The sequence below is a fragment of the Nycticebus coucang genome, chromosome 7 (assembly GCF_027406575.1).
Source record: "Nycticebus coucang isolate mNycCou1 chromosome 7, mNycCou1.pri, whole genome shotgun sequence".
Lineage (NCBI taxonomy): Eukaryota > Metazoa > Chordata > Mammalia > Primates > Lorisidae > Nycticebus > Nycticebus coucang.
In genome coordinates, this window is record NC_069786.1 from 3,067,726 (window position 1) to 3,083,405 (window position 15,680).

The 15,680-nt window shown below is 44.1% G+C and overlaps 1 protein-coding gene across 2 annotated transcripts in view; it reads left to right on the top strand.

Annotated features, from left to right (window-relative positions):
* Positions 1-15,680, top strand: part of CSMD1 (CUB and Sushi multiple domains 1) — a 1,787,407-nt gene that overhangs the window by 781,949 nt on the left and 989,778 nt on the right. The window lies entirely within an intron of this gene.

Below are 15,680 nucleotides of genomic sequence, written 5' to 3' on the forward strand. Positions count from 1 at the left end.
TAACTCTTTGCTGTGATTTTTCCGCATTTCTTCAATTTATTTATTGCCTATTTAGGAAAAAGAAAATGACATAGAGCTGGAAATACGGGGCAGGTTGAGGATGGGAAGCATTCACCAAATTTTCAGTAATTTGCTGTCAAATGACCCATGACACACTCGGAAACAGTATCAACGGGGCCATGTCACTGGGCTGCATGGTGGGATTTGATGCAGCCTGCTACTGTGACTCAGGAAATCCAGACAGCTGCACCCAGAACTTGCATCTGACATTCAGTCATTTTTAGTTTCAGAGGCAAAAATATAAAAACCGAGATTCCCCAACAAAGAGGACGGGGTTGTCACTCTGAGCCCATGTGTGGTGCGCAGTTTCATGTGTCTGTGCGACCACTGAGTTGAAGAGAATGGGAATTCCTGGCAATCGCTTGATGACAAAATAAAGGATGTCAACTAGCTTGGCAGGTGAAGAGAAGAAACAGAGCAAGGACATCACAGGCTCACAGCGAGGGACGCGGCATTACCCGCGACTTCATGGAGGCCTCTGATGAGGAACCAGCTGGCGTGTTGTAATTCAACAATTTGGGGCAAAAATAGGAGGGACGCTGAGAGGCAGAAGTGCAAACTGGAGCCACTGGCTCATCTTGCAAGCGCCGGGCACAGACAACAGGGTGGAAGAGCTTGAGGAGCCCCACCCAGCCCAGGTAGCAGTGCCAGAGGCTGAGCGACAGAGAGGGAGAGAGAAGGTCAGGTTCACAAAAATGAGCAATCTTAGAAGTGGCATCGAATAGGCCAACTCTTGCTCTCTCTCTCCCCCTCGTCTCTCTCAGACCCTGGCAAACGGTCTGGCTTCCCTCGACGACATCGTCACTTAGTGGCAGAAACTGGGTCTGCCTCTTCCTATTTCCATGAGGATTATCACAATATGGATTCAATATTCTGCACACTAGTTAATAATTCTCGTTTAGGGTGATTTCTTGTTAATTACACATTTGAAAAGAAATAATAGCACCTTCAAAAACTCACACTGAGATATCATAAGTCATTTTACAGCTATAATCGATGGTAAACATTTGCAACCAATTTATTCCCTTTATCACAACAGGAAAAATGAAGAGAAATATCATTTCCAAGATTTTGAGAAGAGGCTAAAACATGAACTTTTCATAAAGATTGTGAGGACAATGTGAAGTCTAATGTGATAGTAATTTCTGTATACATTTACATATGAAATTTGACAATTAAGTTCCCAAACTTGCCACTTATGTCGCCGACACTGTACAAACAGCTCAGTAAGGTTCATAAACTTGGGGGATTTCTGTCTCACCGCTGGGTTGGTGTTGATTTGTGGTGGCGTCTTGGTGAGGGCCATCATTATTGTTGCACATTTTCATGTGCCATCACGAGAATGTTGCAGCTTGAATTAGAGCAACGAACAAACATTAAACTTCTTGTAGAACTTGGCAAGAGTAGAAGTGAAATCAGGGATATGCAAGTCCAATTTTATGGAGATAATTCCATGAAGAAAACAGCCATGTACACATGTATTAAACATTTTTTCTGAGGGGAGAGAAAGCATTACTGATTAAGAGAGGCCAGGGCAGCCAGTAACAAGCAGAACTGATAAAAAACATTGCAAACATTTTTCAAATTGCATGTCAAAATTGCCAGCTGTCTGTGAGAACCATAGCTCAAGTACACATTGATAGAGACATAGGAAAATGTTAACTGAAAATCATGGTAAGAGAGGGGTGTGGCTTTTACATCAGGACAATGCACCAACTTACACAGCACTGTCTGTGAGGTGATATTTATCCAGTACGTGAATAATTGTATTAAAATACACTTGATACCCATTTGATCTGCCTCCCCAAATTGACTTTTCTCTTTATCTAAATATAAAGGAAATATTGAAAGGAAAATATTTTTGATGATGCTCAGGACATCAAGGGTCATATAACTACAGCTCTGATGGCCATTCCAAAAAAGAATTCCAAAATTGCTTTGAAGGGTGGACTAGGTGGGCAACTTCAACATAACCCTAGTGGTATTCAGGAGTGAGGTACACAGCACTTGTAGGATGAGTTCACAAACTTAATTGTCAGAGATCTGTATACAGTGTCTCTCACTTTAATTGTGTATATCCATAAATATGTAACCATATGTATTTGAGCATGTGCATGCTGTGCTCAAATAAAAAGTGTTTTTTAAAGATTAGTATAAAAGCATTTTTGTTTATATAACTACAGGATTCCTATAAATATTTGATTCCTAAAGTTGATGTATAATTTGAAGTAGACTTCTTCCTTTTAAAGTAGGGATAATCTTGAAAGCATTGGTATGTCCTATTCTCCACAGAGATAAAAATCTCTCTTAGCTACCATGTTTAAGTTACATAATTATCACAAGTCTTTATTATGAAAATTTTGTCATATTGACTATGTCGATCTGGACATCATGAATGTTCTTAATAAAGAAATGTAAAGCAGTTTCTATTGATGAGATGAAGCTGAACACATCGATCGCAGCTACTTTTATCTCCAGTCACACAACTCAGAATGCAAGGGCGGGTGTTCCTTCCTGCTGATAGTTAATCTAATTCCACAATGAAAGACGGTTGGAAATATAGCTGATTAGTATTGTATCTAAAAAGAAAACAGTTCACATTGTCTTCCTGCTTGGAAAATGAGCCTTGGTGGAAGAAATGTGGTACGTGGAAGAAGACAGGACTCGGGGAGGAAAAAATCACATTTTTAATACTACAGCTTTGCTACCAATTTTGCTGTTTGAACTTGGGCAAATCACTTAGATTTTCTTCAGCTAAAATAGGAAGATGATAATAATGGTGTCAGAGAGTCATGATAACAGCTAAGTGAAACTGAAGTCACACTGCACAGGAAACTGAGAAATACACTTACAAGCACAGCATCTTAATGCCCCGTGAATTTTGTGATATCATACAACTACAAGATCCTCCATTTGACCATATTCTGAATCATGAGGTTTTCACTAAACTAGATGCAAATCAATTAGTTAATATCTTTTCACAATTGTAAATATCTTGATATTTTTCTTTTTATTTTGTAGAGACAGAGTCTCACTTTATGGCCCTCGGTAGAGTGCCGTGGCCTCACACAGCTCACAGCAACCTCCAACTCCTGGGCTTAAGCGATTCTCCCGCCTCAGCCTCCCGAGTAGCTGGGACTACAGGTGCCTGCCACAACGCCCGGCTATTTTTTGGTTGCAGTTTGGCCGGGGCCGGGTTTGAACCCACCACCCTTGGTATATGGGGCCAGCACCCTACCGACTGAGCCACAGATGCCGCCCAATATCTTGATATTTTTCCATTTGTTTTTATCTTTAAGAACATGTTTCTTTTTTTTTTTTTTTGCAGTTTTTGGCTGGGGCCGGGTTTGAACCTGCCACCTCTGGTATATGGGGCCGGCACCCTACTCACTGAGCTACAGGTGCTGCCCTTAAGAACATGTTTCTTGATCAACAGGATCTCCTGATCAAATTACACTTAATTTCTCATTGTAAATGAGTGAATTATCTCTCCTAGCGTCAATTATAGGATCTGTTAACAAGGCAAGTGGCTTAAACCCATGTGAGGGCCAAAGTAGTCTGAATATTTCAGCCTTCACAGTATGCTGCAAGTTACGAGAAGAAGTTACAGGAACAAGAAGGATTTTGCATGAAATCTTTTCTTAAAGGTCATATCTTCCCCTGAATTTGGGTGAACAGGGGTCCTGCTCCCACCTGCAGATGAGAGGTGCAAGCTGCCGCCTGCTTCATGCTGACACCTTGTTATCCATGGGCCACAATTTCTCTTCCATTGTTCCCCCCACCCCATAATAATCTCTAAGGTCTACATCTGGAAGACTTTTACCAAATGTTTGCAAATAGCAGAGTTATAATTAAAGCACAGGAGAGGATACAACATTACATCATTCCTCTTGCTTTAATTCATTAGTCATTTCTCACAGCTGAACTCTTTTTTTCTTTTCGCTATTTATAAGCCACATTTCCCAAGTTGTTTGATTTCTCCCTCTCTTCTCCCAGCTACCCACATGTGCACAAACTGTAAAGTTGTGTTACCTTTTTGGGTGAAGCAGGCACATCTTTCAACCTTCTCTCTAACCCAAATTCTAGATCTACCCTTGGATGACCCTAAATTGCTAAACCAAAGACTAGCCAATCCTAATCTTTACCCTTACAATTCAGAAAACCTGAAAAAGATCAGAGTTGCCATTAATTCTTGTTTTGCTTGTGTGCTTGTTTTAATTATATCCAAGGTACCAATCATTCGGCAAGATCATGGTTTTGTTTTTGTTGGGGGGGGGCAGTATTACACTTAGAGGAAAAGGAGGATTAAGTTCTGCCTTCTGGCAGAAATCACTGTTGTGAAGAGTTCTCTAAGCCCTGGTTAAGGCCCCAAAGTTGAACAAACCCTGCCCTGCAAAGATAAGAATGTTCACATTCTTTTCCACAGCTGTAGACGCTTAATCAGAACGTCAACGCCTGTGATGTTGGAGCTGCCCTTCCTACCAGGGCAGTGAGGACACTCAGAATTCCACTGCGGGGGTAAGAGGTCCCAGGCTGAGTGGGGGGGCAAGGGCTCCTATTTGCAGGGACCCATCCTACTATTGAAAGCCTGCTGCCTCTCGACAGGCCTGTGTTATTCTTCATCCCTTAGGCAGCCTGGAGTGCCTTCCTGTAAATACACAATCTTTAAAATATACTTAACTTGCAATTTTGAAAGCGTTCATTTAACTTACCTTCACCTCTTCATGTACCACAACAAGTGACTTTTAAACACGGCATTGAGGGCACTTTGTGCTAATCCATTAGTCCTCCGACTTCTCTCTGATGAGGCTGAACCTTGTTTACCACACCACAGAATTTCCTGTTGTTTGCAATGTCACAAAACACCAAGAGGTAGATTACTGATCATTAGATTTGACTTAGGTGAACTTAAAAAATAATCATTATGCTTTTAATTTCTGAACAGAGTGAATCAGTTAAATGGGCATTTTAAGAGCAAATTCTATTCTGATCTCCCCTTGGGTAGCCAGTGTGCCCTCAGTGACATCTGGCCAGCTGCGTGGGGGAAAACGTTCCCTTTGGAAGTCAGCATTGCCCAGGGACATTCTATCTGTAGTGTAGCACCTGTATTTCTCTGTCCTCTGAGTAGAGAGCAGGATGATTCTACGGCAAGACTGACAATTGCTCATTTTCCTTTTGGCATATAACTATTTGTATTTCTATTTTAAAGCAAGAGAGTGTTAAAACAACCTAGTCAGCATTACTAACAAAATGGCAGTGTCCCAAGTATTTGCAGTCAGGATTCCAGATAGAGTACTCATTTCAAACATATCTAAAGATATTTTTCCTTTATATTTCTACAGAAATACCATGCAAACTTTGTCCAGAGCTAGTGAAGGTTATCAGCTAAGGTATATTATTTTTATTTGACCAAACTTTGCCTTTATAGGAATGTAAACTGCACAAACGCTTTAAGCTTCTCAAGGAATTTGTGAACGCTCATCTTGATATTTTCCTTTAGGAATATGAAAGTTTAACTTGAAGTAAAACTTTTAATGTAGGGTAATAAGATAGCATGAAAAGTTCAAACAATGGGGTGAGTACATTCAGAGATAGAATGTAGCTGGAGACTCAGTGGTTTGTCACCTTTTCCCATGATATAGGCCAAAGGTCTTACATTGAAATCCTTACCTAAAATGAGATGGTATTTGGAGGTGGAGGCTTAGAAAAGTGAGGTCCTGAGGGTGGAACCCTCACAGGGAGAGCAGTGCCCAGCAGGAGGACCAGGGAGATGGCTTCTCTCTCTGCTCTCCACCACTGAGGGAGTCGTCCATCACAGGGAGAGCTGTGCCCAGCAGGAGGACCAGGGAGATGGCTTCTCTCTCTGCTCTCCACCACCTGAGGGAGTCGTCCATCACAGGGAGAGCTGTGCCCAGCAGGAGGACCAGGGAGATGGCTTCTCTCTCTGCTCTCCACCACCTGAGGGAGTTGTCCATCACAGGGAGAGCAATGCCCAGCAGGAGGACCAGGGAGATGGCTTCTGTCTCTGCTCTCCACCACCTGAGGGAGTCGTCCATCACAGGGAGAGCTGTGCCCAGCAGGAGGACCAGGGAGATGGCTTCTGTCTCTGCTCTCCACCACCTGAGGGAGTCGTCCATCACAGGGAGAGCTGTGCCCAGCAGGAGGACCAGGGAGATGGCTTCTGTCTCTGCTCTCTACCACCTGAGGGAGTCGTCCATCACAGGGAGAGCTGTGCCCAGCAGGAGGACCAGGGAGATGCCTTCTCTCTCTGCTCTCCACCACCTGAGGGAGTCGTCCATCACAGGGAGAGCTGTGCCCAGCAGGAGGACCAGGGAGATGCCTTCTCTCTCTGCTCTCCACCACCTGAGGGAGTCGTCCATCACAGGGAGAGCAATGCCCAGCAGGAGGACCAGGGAGATGGCTTCTGTCTCTGCTCTCTACCACCTGAGGGAGTCGTCCATCACAGGGAGAGCTGTGCCCAGCAGGAGGACCAGGGAGATGGCTTCTCTCTCTGCTCTCCACCACCTGAGGGAGTTGTCCATCACAGGGAGAGCAATGCCCAGCAGGAGGACCAGGGTGATGGCTTCTGTCTCTGCTCTCTACCACCTGAAGGAGTCGTCCATCACAGGGAGAGCTGTGCCCAGCAGGAGGACCAGGGAGATGGCTTCTCTCTCTGCTCTCCACCACCTGAGGGAGTTGTCCATCACAGGGAGAGCTGTGCCCAGCAGGAGGACCAGGGAGATGGCTTCTCTCTCTGCTCTCCACCACCTGAGGGAGTCGTCCATCACAGGGAGAGCAATGCCCAGCAGGAGGACCAGGGAGATGGCTTCTGTCTCTGCTCTCTACCACCCGAGGGAGTCGTCCATCACAGGGAGAGCTGTGCCCAGCAGGAGGACCAGGGAGATGGCTTCTGTCTCTGCTCTCCACCACCTGAGGGAGTTGTCCATCACAGGGAGAGCTGTGCCCAGCAGGAGGACCAGGGAGATGGCTTCTGTCTCTGCTCTCCACCACCTGAGGGAGTCATCCATCACAGGGAGAGCTGTGCCCAGCAGGAGGACCAGGGAGATGGCTTCTGTCTCTGCTCTCCACCACCTGAGGGAGTCGTCCATCACAGGGAGAGCTGTGCCCAGCAGGAGGACCAGGGAGATGGCTTCTGTCTCTGCTCTCCACCACCTGAGGGAGTCGTCCATCACAGGGAGAGCTGTGCCCAGCAGGAGGACCAGGGAGATGGCTTCTGTCTCTGCTCTCCACCACCTGAGGGAGTCGTCCATCACAGGGAGAGCAATGCCCAGCAGGAGGACCAGGGAGATGGCTTCTGTCTCTGCTCTCCACCACCTGAAGCAGTCGTCCTTCACTAGTGAGACACGGGGACCTGCTAGAGCCACCAAAACAGAGGGAAATAAATGTGTGTTGTATACGTTAACCAGTCTGCAGTAACTGGTTATGGCAGCCCTAACTGATTAAGGTCCCACTGACTTAGGGCTAATCACCCCAAAAGTGGCAGTCGGGGATACCCATAGGACAGTGGCTCAGACCATCAGAATATAGGGCTGGGTTAGTTTTCCAAAGAGAGAACCACTTGAACACTGGGGTGACCAGTCCAAAGCATTACTGGGGATGGACGTACAGAGGGCTGCAATAATCCTTGTGGTGGACAAAAGGAGAAAGAGATGTTCTGCCCAGGTATTTCCCAGAGAGCACATCAAGGTATGAACTTATCTGAGAGGTTTTTTGTTTGTTTGTTTGTCTAGTTATTGAAGGACTAATAGCTAGAATCTACAGAAAACTCAAATTAATCAACAGAAAGGAGCAAATAACCCCATCTCTAAGTACACAAGAGACTTGAACAGAAACTTCTCTGAAGATGACAGATGAATGGCCAACAAACACATGAAAAAAAAAATACTCATCATACCTAATGATCAGAGAAATGCAAATTATTAGAGAGTTTTAAGGGTTGGGCTCAGGACCAGAGTGAGCTCACTGTTTGTGGCAGTGCCCTGGGTGCCCTGGACCACGCCTGGGAATGTTCACGGCTCTGTCTTGGATTGAGGCTGGGAGGAGCCTGTAGCTGGCTGGGTCTCAGCATGCTCAAGGCACTCTGCAGCTTTTGGTCAGGACACAGAAAGGGGAACTGGGGACCCCACACCTAGAACACGGCACGGCATGTCCAACATGCCACATGCTGTTTAGAAAAGCCCAGAGTGCCCCTTGGGAGTGTGCAGTTTCTCACAGGTTGTGGAGAAGAGTCTTGGGAAATGGCCTATTCCCCAGGCCGTGTTTTTCAGACTTGTTTTCCCTGCAAGCCTTGCCACCCTGTCCATGTGCCCCCACCGTGGTTTGACCAAGTGACGGACTGACGTGTGTTTCCTCATCTTCATCTGAAAACGGTGGTGATGATGCCACGTATTTCAGAGCAATCATGCAGTCTCCAGGGAGCTGGCACTTTTACAATCCTGCACCCACTCATCATGTGATAGCCTAAATAAACGAACTGATATCAGGTATCATTATCAGTATTGTTATCAGATATAGGGTTATAAGTTAATTTTAAAAAGTGCCCCAGGAGGAAGGCCACCAGGGAGACAGGTACAGGTGCTGTGGGGGCACAAAGACATTATGTGGGGTCGGCCTGAGGGGGACGTCCTAGAGGAAAGTGCAAAGATGTCCTCACAGAACGGGCAGGGGAGATGATGAAGATAACACAGTTACCAGCGGTGAAGAAAGAGGGGGTGGAGGAGGCCATGGGAGCCCACCCAAGGCTCTGCTTGCTGCTCCGAGACACGGGGTGGGTAACCCAGGGGTGGAATGACCTCTGAATGGTTCCAAGTGGAGAGCAGCAAGATTTTATCAGCATTTTATTGTTGCTGTTGTTGTTTTTTGTTGTTTGTTTTTTGTTTCCCAGCAATCAGGTGAAGAAGTATTGGGGTTGTAATTAGAAGGAGATCTGTGTGCGGCAGTGTAGGAAAAGACTGGACGGGGGAGGCAGATTACACATTAGCACTGCCAGGAAGGAGGACAGAGACGAGGGGGGGAGCCCCTGACCCCTGAGTGTCCAGGATGTAGCTGAGGAGGACAGAGACGAGGGGGGGAGCCCCTGACCCCTGAGTGTCCAGGATGTAGCTGAGGAGGACAGAGACGGGGGGGGGAGCCCCTGACCTCTGAGTGTCCAGGATGTGGGCATGGAGGACAGAGACAAGGGGGGGAACCCCTGACCTCTGAGTGTCCAGGATGTAGCTGAGGAGGACAGAGACAAGGCGGGGAGCCCCTGACCTCTGAGTGTCCAGGATGTGGGCGTGGGGGACAGAGACAAGGGGGGGAGCACCTGACCTCTTAGTGTCCAGGATGTGGGCATGGAGGACAGAGACAAGGTGGGGAGCCCCTGACCCCTAAGTGTCCAGGATGTGAGTGTGGAGGACAGAGACAGGGCAGGGAACCCTTGACCTCTGAGTGTGAAGGATGCGGGCGTGGCAGACATGAACAAGTCTGGGAGCCCCTGACCTCTGCATGTTGGTGGCCTTCGGGTGTGAGCAGACATGCTGGAGGTGCCCTTCCCTGAGTGTCACATGGATGCTGGACTGGCATTTGTCTTCTTTAAACGTCATTGTCTCCATATACAATTTTAGGAAAATCATAATTAGTCCTGCTTCACTGCTGTTGTGTGTTAAACTGGATGTCACACAGAATGCTCAGAATCTCTGAAGCCCCTTATAAATGGCCTTTTACATGTTATTATCTCTACACTTTGTACTGAGCCGCATTCTGGGCAAAGCTCTCGGAATTTCCATGTTTTACCTTATCTGCCCCAATTGCCATCACTGCAAGAAAACTGTGGTCTGAAGCTCATTTGCACAGACAAGCCTTGGGTTTGTCAGACCCAGAGGGAAGCAGTCATGACACAGGAGACTGCACCAGGGATCTCGCTTCTGCTCTGCACTGCCCCTGTGTGGACGCGTCTCCAGAGAGGGGGCTCAAGTTCCAGGGTGCTGCTCAGAATCAAGACTGCCAGTGGAGCCTTAGTCTTCGCGCGTGCTGTCTATTGCAAATAGTCTGTAAGTTCATCTCGGCTGTTATATTGCTTTGGGGAATACAGATCAACACAAGAAGCCCCCTCGGGGTCTGTAGATTTGCTCAGTGCCTGCTCATTCAACCAGTTCTGTGTGGAACAACTCAGTGCAGGGCCCGGCACTGACCAAGGCAAGCATGTACCCTTTCTGGAAAAGAAGATTGAGTGTCAAGCAGCCATGGTGAATCCTAGGAAGAATGGGACAAGGGATCAACAGGGAGAAAGAGTATTTCAAGGCATCAACTGACTATCTCAAAGCCAAGCTTGCACTACTCTGCTTCCTGAAGGGAGCAACCCCCTCACGTCAACACGAAGAGAGAAACTCTGCACAGTGAAATCTGGTGCAGACACCTCCAGGGAAGTGGTGCTGACCCCGCTTCCACGGCATGGTTAAATACAAGGTCTTCACGAAAACCACTGAGTCAGATTCAAGGTAAGAATATCTGAGGGCACCCGGTTCCAGTTTCCACATTCTAATTTACTACATTTATTTCAATCTGCAAGGTTTTTGGTCATCTGTGGCTTATACCACTTAACATTTCCCAGTGAAAACTTAAGTATATGATCTTTGGGAAATTTTTATTCCAATCTGTTTTATGACTTAACACATCTTCTTCTAATAAACCTCCTTGTGAGAACCCTCATGTTCTCAATAGCAAAACAGGGTCAGTCTAACACTATAGGTTTCGGTTAAATTCATTCAACCATGGATGTTCAACTTGGCAAAAGACTATCTGTACGTACAATCTCTTAACAATCTCTAAGTCAGTGGTTCTCAACCTTCCTAATGCTGTGGCCCTTTAACACAATTCCTGGGGGTCACAACCTGCAGGTTGAAGAACTACTGCTCTAAGTAATTAAAAGGAAAAACATAAACTTTTATTACACAAGCCTAAACAAATGTATCTGTAGAAAGTACTTATATTCTTACATAAGTTTAATATCCTTAAAGCTTCCTATTCCAAAAACAAATATATTTTTTAAGAGTTAAAGTAGAAAGAGATAGAAATTCTTAGTGAACTAAGAATTTAGATGATGCCCTGCTATCATCTACCCTATCCTCATGTTAGGAAGCGCTTCAAAGGTCTCTGCCTCACTCAGTCACTCAGAGTCTGAGAGCCTATTTCTGATTTCTTGCCCAGGCCAGATGTGCTCAGCTGTGCCTTGAGTGAGCACCACTCCCTGTGTGGCAGATGTCTGCCTGTGTTGTTTTGTGGTAAAGCAGCTCTGCCTGGCAGCCTTCCCCACCCATCCTTCCTTGAGGTAGGCGATGTGGATGAGGATGGCCAAAGCTCTTCCCTGCTGTGCGAGGGTCCCAGGAGTCAGGGCACAGCGGCGCTCTGTTTCATGACAGAAGGCAGCTCCACGATACTAACAAAACTTTCCTCCACCTCTGCTCCACCCAAGGGTGAGCTCCTGGCAAAAATGCAGAGAGCGCTTTGGAGGCTCTGACCAGTCTCTCCAGAGAAGAACTATGTGCTGACATATTTACAGTAGAGCCCCCGGTGGACATGCATTTAGAGAAAACCGGAACTTCATGCTCCAGTTGAACCGAGAGAAATGCTCTTCCCTCGGAGCTTTTATTGGCAGAACAGAACACAGAAATTAAGTTCTAAAGGTAGACAACTATCAAAAAGTTACAGAACAAAGGAGAAAGTAGAATAAAAAATGCTAGCACATCTTTCGGGGGTACTGAGTGTAGCCTCAGAACCCCACCGGTATTACAATCAGCTGAGGGTGTTGAGAACTACAGGTTACGTCTAAATTGCTGCAAAATTTAGACTTAATGTAAACAAACTATCTATCAACTTCTCAATCAGTTTAATTGGCTTTACCTGCGAGTCATATGCAACACATGTTTCCTATGATAACGCACTTACAAGAGATGTCCCAGGTTCTAACCCAACCTCCACCTGAGCAGCGCAGCCTGTGGCAGAAAAGGAGATATGAGATGGTTTATTTTCAGCAGCTCAGGAATCAGACTCAGAAGACTAGAAATAATGCTGGTGTTACAAAGTGGTAACTACTGCCAGGACCTGAAGTTACACTGGAGGCCAACTGTAGAAAGGAAAGGTAAGGACATGAGTCTTTTTGCCCCACACTGTTTCGCAGACAGAGCTTTCTAAGCCCAGTTTTCCAGCGACTCATCTTTTGAATACATTCATTTTTCTAGAAATGCTACCCCCTCCATGTTTCCCCCCATTCATAGAAGATAGTATGGAACTAAACTGGCCTCAATGTATTCATTTTATCTGGAACTGAGTTGGAATTTGACACGAATTCCCAATGTGAGAGCCTTTTTTTCAATCACTTTAAAATATTTAAGCATCTGATGTTTCTCTGTCCGTGAGGAAAACACTTCATCTATGACCTGAAAATCTCTTCTCCTGCTCCATTTTATGCTTTGGTAGCTGCTAATCATAGTAGCCACTGGTGATATTAGAAACAATGGTATAGACATTTAGAAAGTAACTCATTCTCCTTCGCTAGATATTTTACAATAAATGCAAGGCTTTGTTTATGTCGCTTTTGCATTAATCAACTGATGGGTACGTTCTGGGTGATCTTATACTGCCGCGGGTCTGTCCGTGAGGAATGCCCTAAACTCAGCCATCCAATTAAGAGCAAGAGAGCCAGGGCTGAAATCGGTTATTGTTTTCTTCCCCTCATTTTCAATTAACTGCAGAGCCCTGGTGCTGCTATGATAGCTATTGGAAAAACATGCTTTTCTCCCTTATAATAACAATGGTAATTCGACTGTCTGAAAATGTTGCTAAACTTGAAATTCATCTTGAACAGCTCCTTTTTCACTGGCTTGCGAATTTAGCAAATAACAAGGTAAATTAGTCTCAGAAGAATAAAGAGAAACTAGTTCTGTCATGGTAGTAGAGAGAAATATTGACCCACCAAAATCGCTCTGTCTCTGATGCCTCTGATCTTTGCCTCCAGATGAATATCGTAGCCTCATAGGGCATAATATCCAGAGAATAAAGACAGTAAATTCTTCAGAAGCACACAGCTTTGCTTAGCACCAAAGGTGGAATAAAAAAAGCCTGTTTCATTAGTAAATTAAGTGTAACTACAGCATGATTCAATATGAGAATTAGCTGTTTTAGTTTGCAGCTTGCCCTGAGCTGTTCTGACGACAGTACCCCTTCATGTCTCTTTATGATGCTCACCTCGGTGGATATCTGCTGTCAAATCTTACTTCAATCCTTCTAGATTGGAGTTATTTTTGTTGTATGTACTATAAATCTTAAACATATAAATCAAAATATTTTAGTGCTTTAATTTACAAACAAATTAGCACCACACTTTTCTTCTGGGTAGCATATCAAAGTTTACTAATTTTTAAAAATATATTTTAAAATTAGACTCAGAATCAGAGAAACTATGCAGGTTTATTTGTTGGAAGGTGTTCTGGCTCCTTAGAGATTCCACATTAAAGCCACAGATGAGGCGGCTTAACCAACAAAAGTTACCTTCCTGCAGCTTTGGAGACCAGAAGTTTAAGGTCAATGTGTCCACAGGTTTGCTTTCCCTCCAGGACTGTTTTTAGATTGCAGGAGCCGGCTTCTCCTGTGTCTTCACGTGATCTCTGCACTGTGTGTGTGCAGATCTGTAACCAAAGGTCTTCTTGTAGGAATACCAGCTGGGCACCGTCACTCACACCTGCACTGTTGGCATCTGGGGTAGTGGCTTGTGGGAGGAGGATCCTTTGAGACCAGAAGTTCAAGCCCAAATAGGTCAGTGCTACAGGAGCCCAGCATCTCTACCAAAAAATAAAGATCTTAGTATAACTCAATGACCTCTTTAAAGACTTTATCTTTGGGGTTAGGATCTCAGCATATAAAATGTTAGGACATAAAAAATCAAACTGTAAGGGAAATGACCTTTGTTCAACTTTATAGAAAAAAAAAAGTGAAAGTTACATACATATGAGTTTGTACATTTATTAAACTATGGAGGAAAATTTAATATTCTTTTTTGAAATTTTCTTTTTTTATTAAATCATAGCTGTGTACATTAATGTAATCATGGGATACAATGTGCCAGTGTTATATACAATTTGAAATATTTTCATCACACTGGTGAACATAGCCTTCCTGGCATTTTCTTAGTTTTTGTGTTCAGACATTTATATTCTACATTTAGTAAACTTCACATGTACCCTTGTAAGATGCACCGTAGGTGTGGTCCCACCAATCACCCTCCTTCTACCCATCTTCCCCTTCCTCTCCCTTCCCGTCTCCCCTTTACCCATATTCTTTAATGTGAAAGCTATAAATTAGTTTTACAGTAGGGCTGAGTACATTGCATACTTTTTCTTCCACTCTTGAGATACTTCACTAAGAAGAATGTGTTCCCGCTCCATCCATGTAAAAATGAAAGAGATAAAGTCTCCATCTTTCTTTAAGGCTGCATAATATTCCATGGTGTACATATACCACAATTTATTGATGCATTCATGGGTCGATGGGCACTTGGTCTTCTTCCATAGTATTCTTACATCAACACTATCGATGATTATCACAAGCTTACAATAACATAACAATCAACCTTTATTAATAATCTAATTTTAGTCTTTTAAACATTATGCTTAGGTGTTATTATTATTTTTTATGCATATGGAAACTGAGACTTAGCAATGTTTGGTTTCATGACCAGAAGAAGGGAAGGTCATGATTTTGTTCTGTTTCCCTGGAGAACTACATTTGTAAGTTTTCTTATAAAAATTTAGCTCTCCCTATGTGTAATCATCATTGTCAGGGAAATATGTAGTTCAAAAGAGATCAGGCATTTCAAGGTGATATGGCCACAGGAGAGACAGACGTTATGATCAAACCATACAAGAACTATTTTATACCAAGTTCTAAAAACTATTCCATATCGCAAACCAATATTGAATATGGCACTTAAGTTATCATGATGTCACAATCCTTTAGGTACTTTTCTTACACTTCTATGGAGATTTTAGAACCACCTTCTTTGCATTTTTAGCACAATGCTTAGCACAAAGAATGTGTTTATTGTACATGCCTTGGCTAATGGCCGACTTCACTACACGATCCCTCATATCAAGAGGAGGGGAGGGAAACAAGATGTGTGATCATTACAGGGCAGGCTTTGCTTCTAAATGCCCCTTACATGGTTAAATTATAACATTTAAGAAGAATTAGCCTAGGGACAATTCACAAAGATAAGGTTATGTGTCCTATAAAGTGTTTTGTCATTGAGTTCTGTAAACTAGTCCAGCATGCTAGTTATTTATTCTCATTTCCAGCATAAGCTTACACTTTTTAAGCACACTTGTTTTATAAAATATTTTCTCAATAATGATATTAAATATTCATGTTTTTCACTTTTGTGAGCAAGACGTAATCTATCTAACATCAGGATATCTATTCCAGCTATTCCGGTTGTCTGTCAGCTGAAGTATCATCTGTCACCTGTGTTGGTGTCAAGTCCTTCCTCACATTGATGCACACTTTCTGTTTTTCTAGACCAATTGTACAGAACATCAGCATCATTCTATTAAAAGCTTGATTCACAA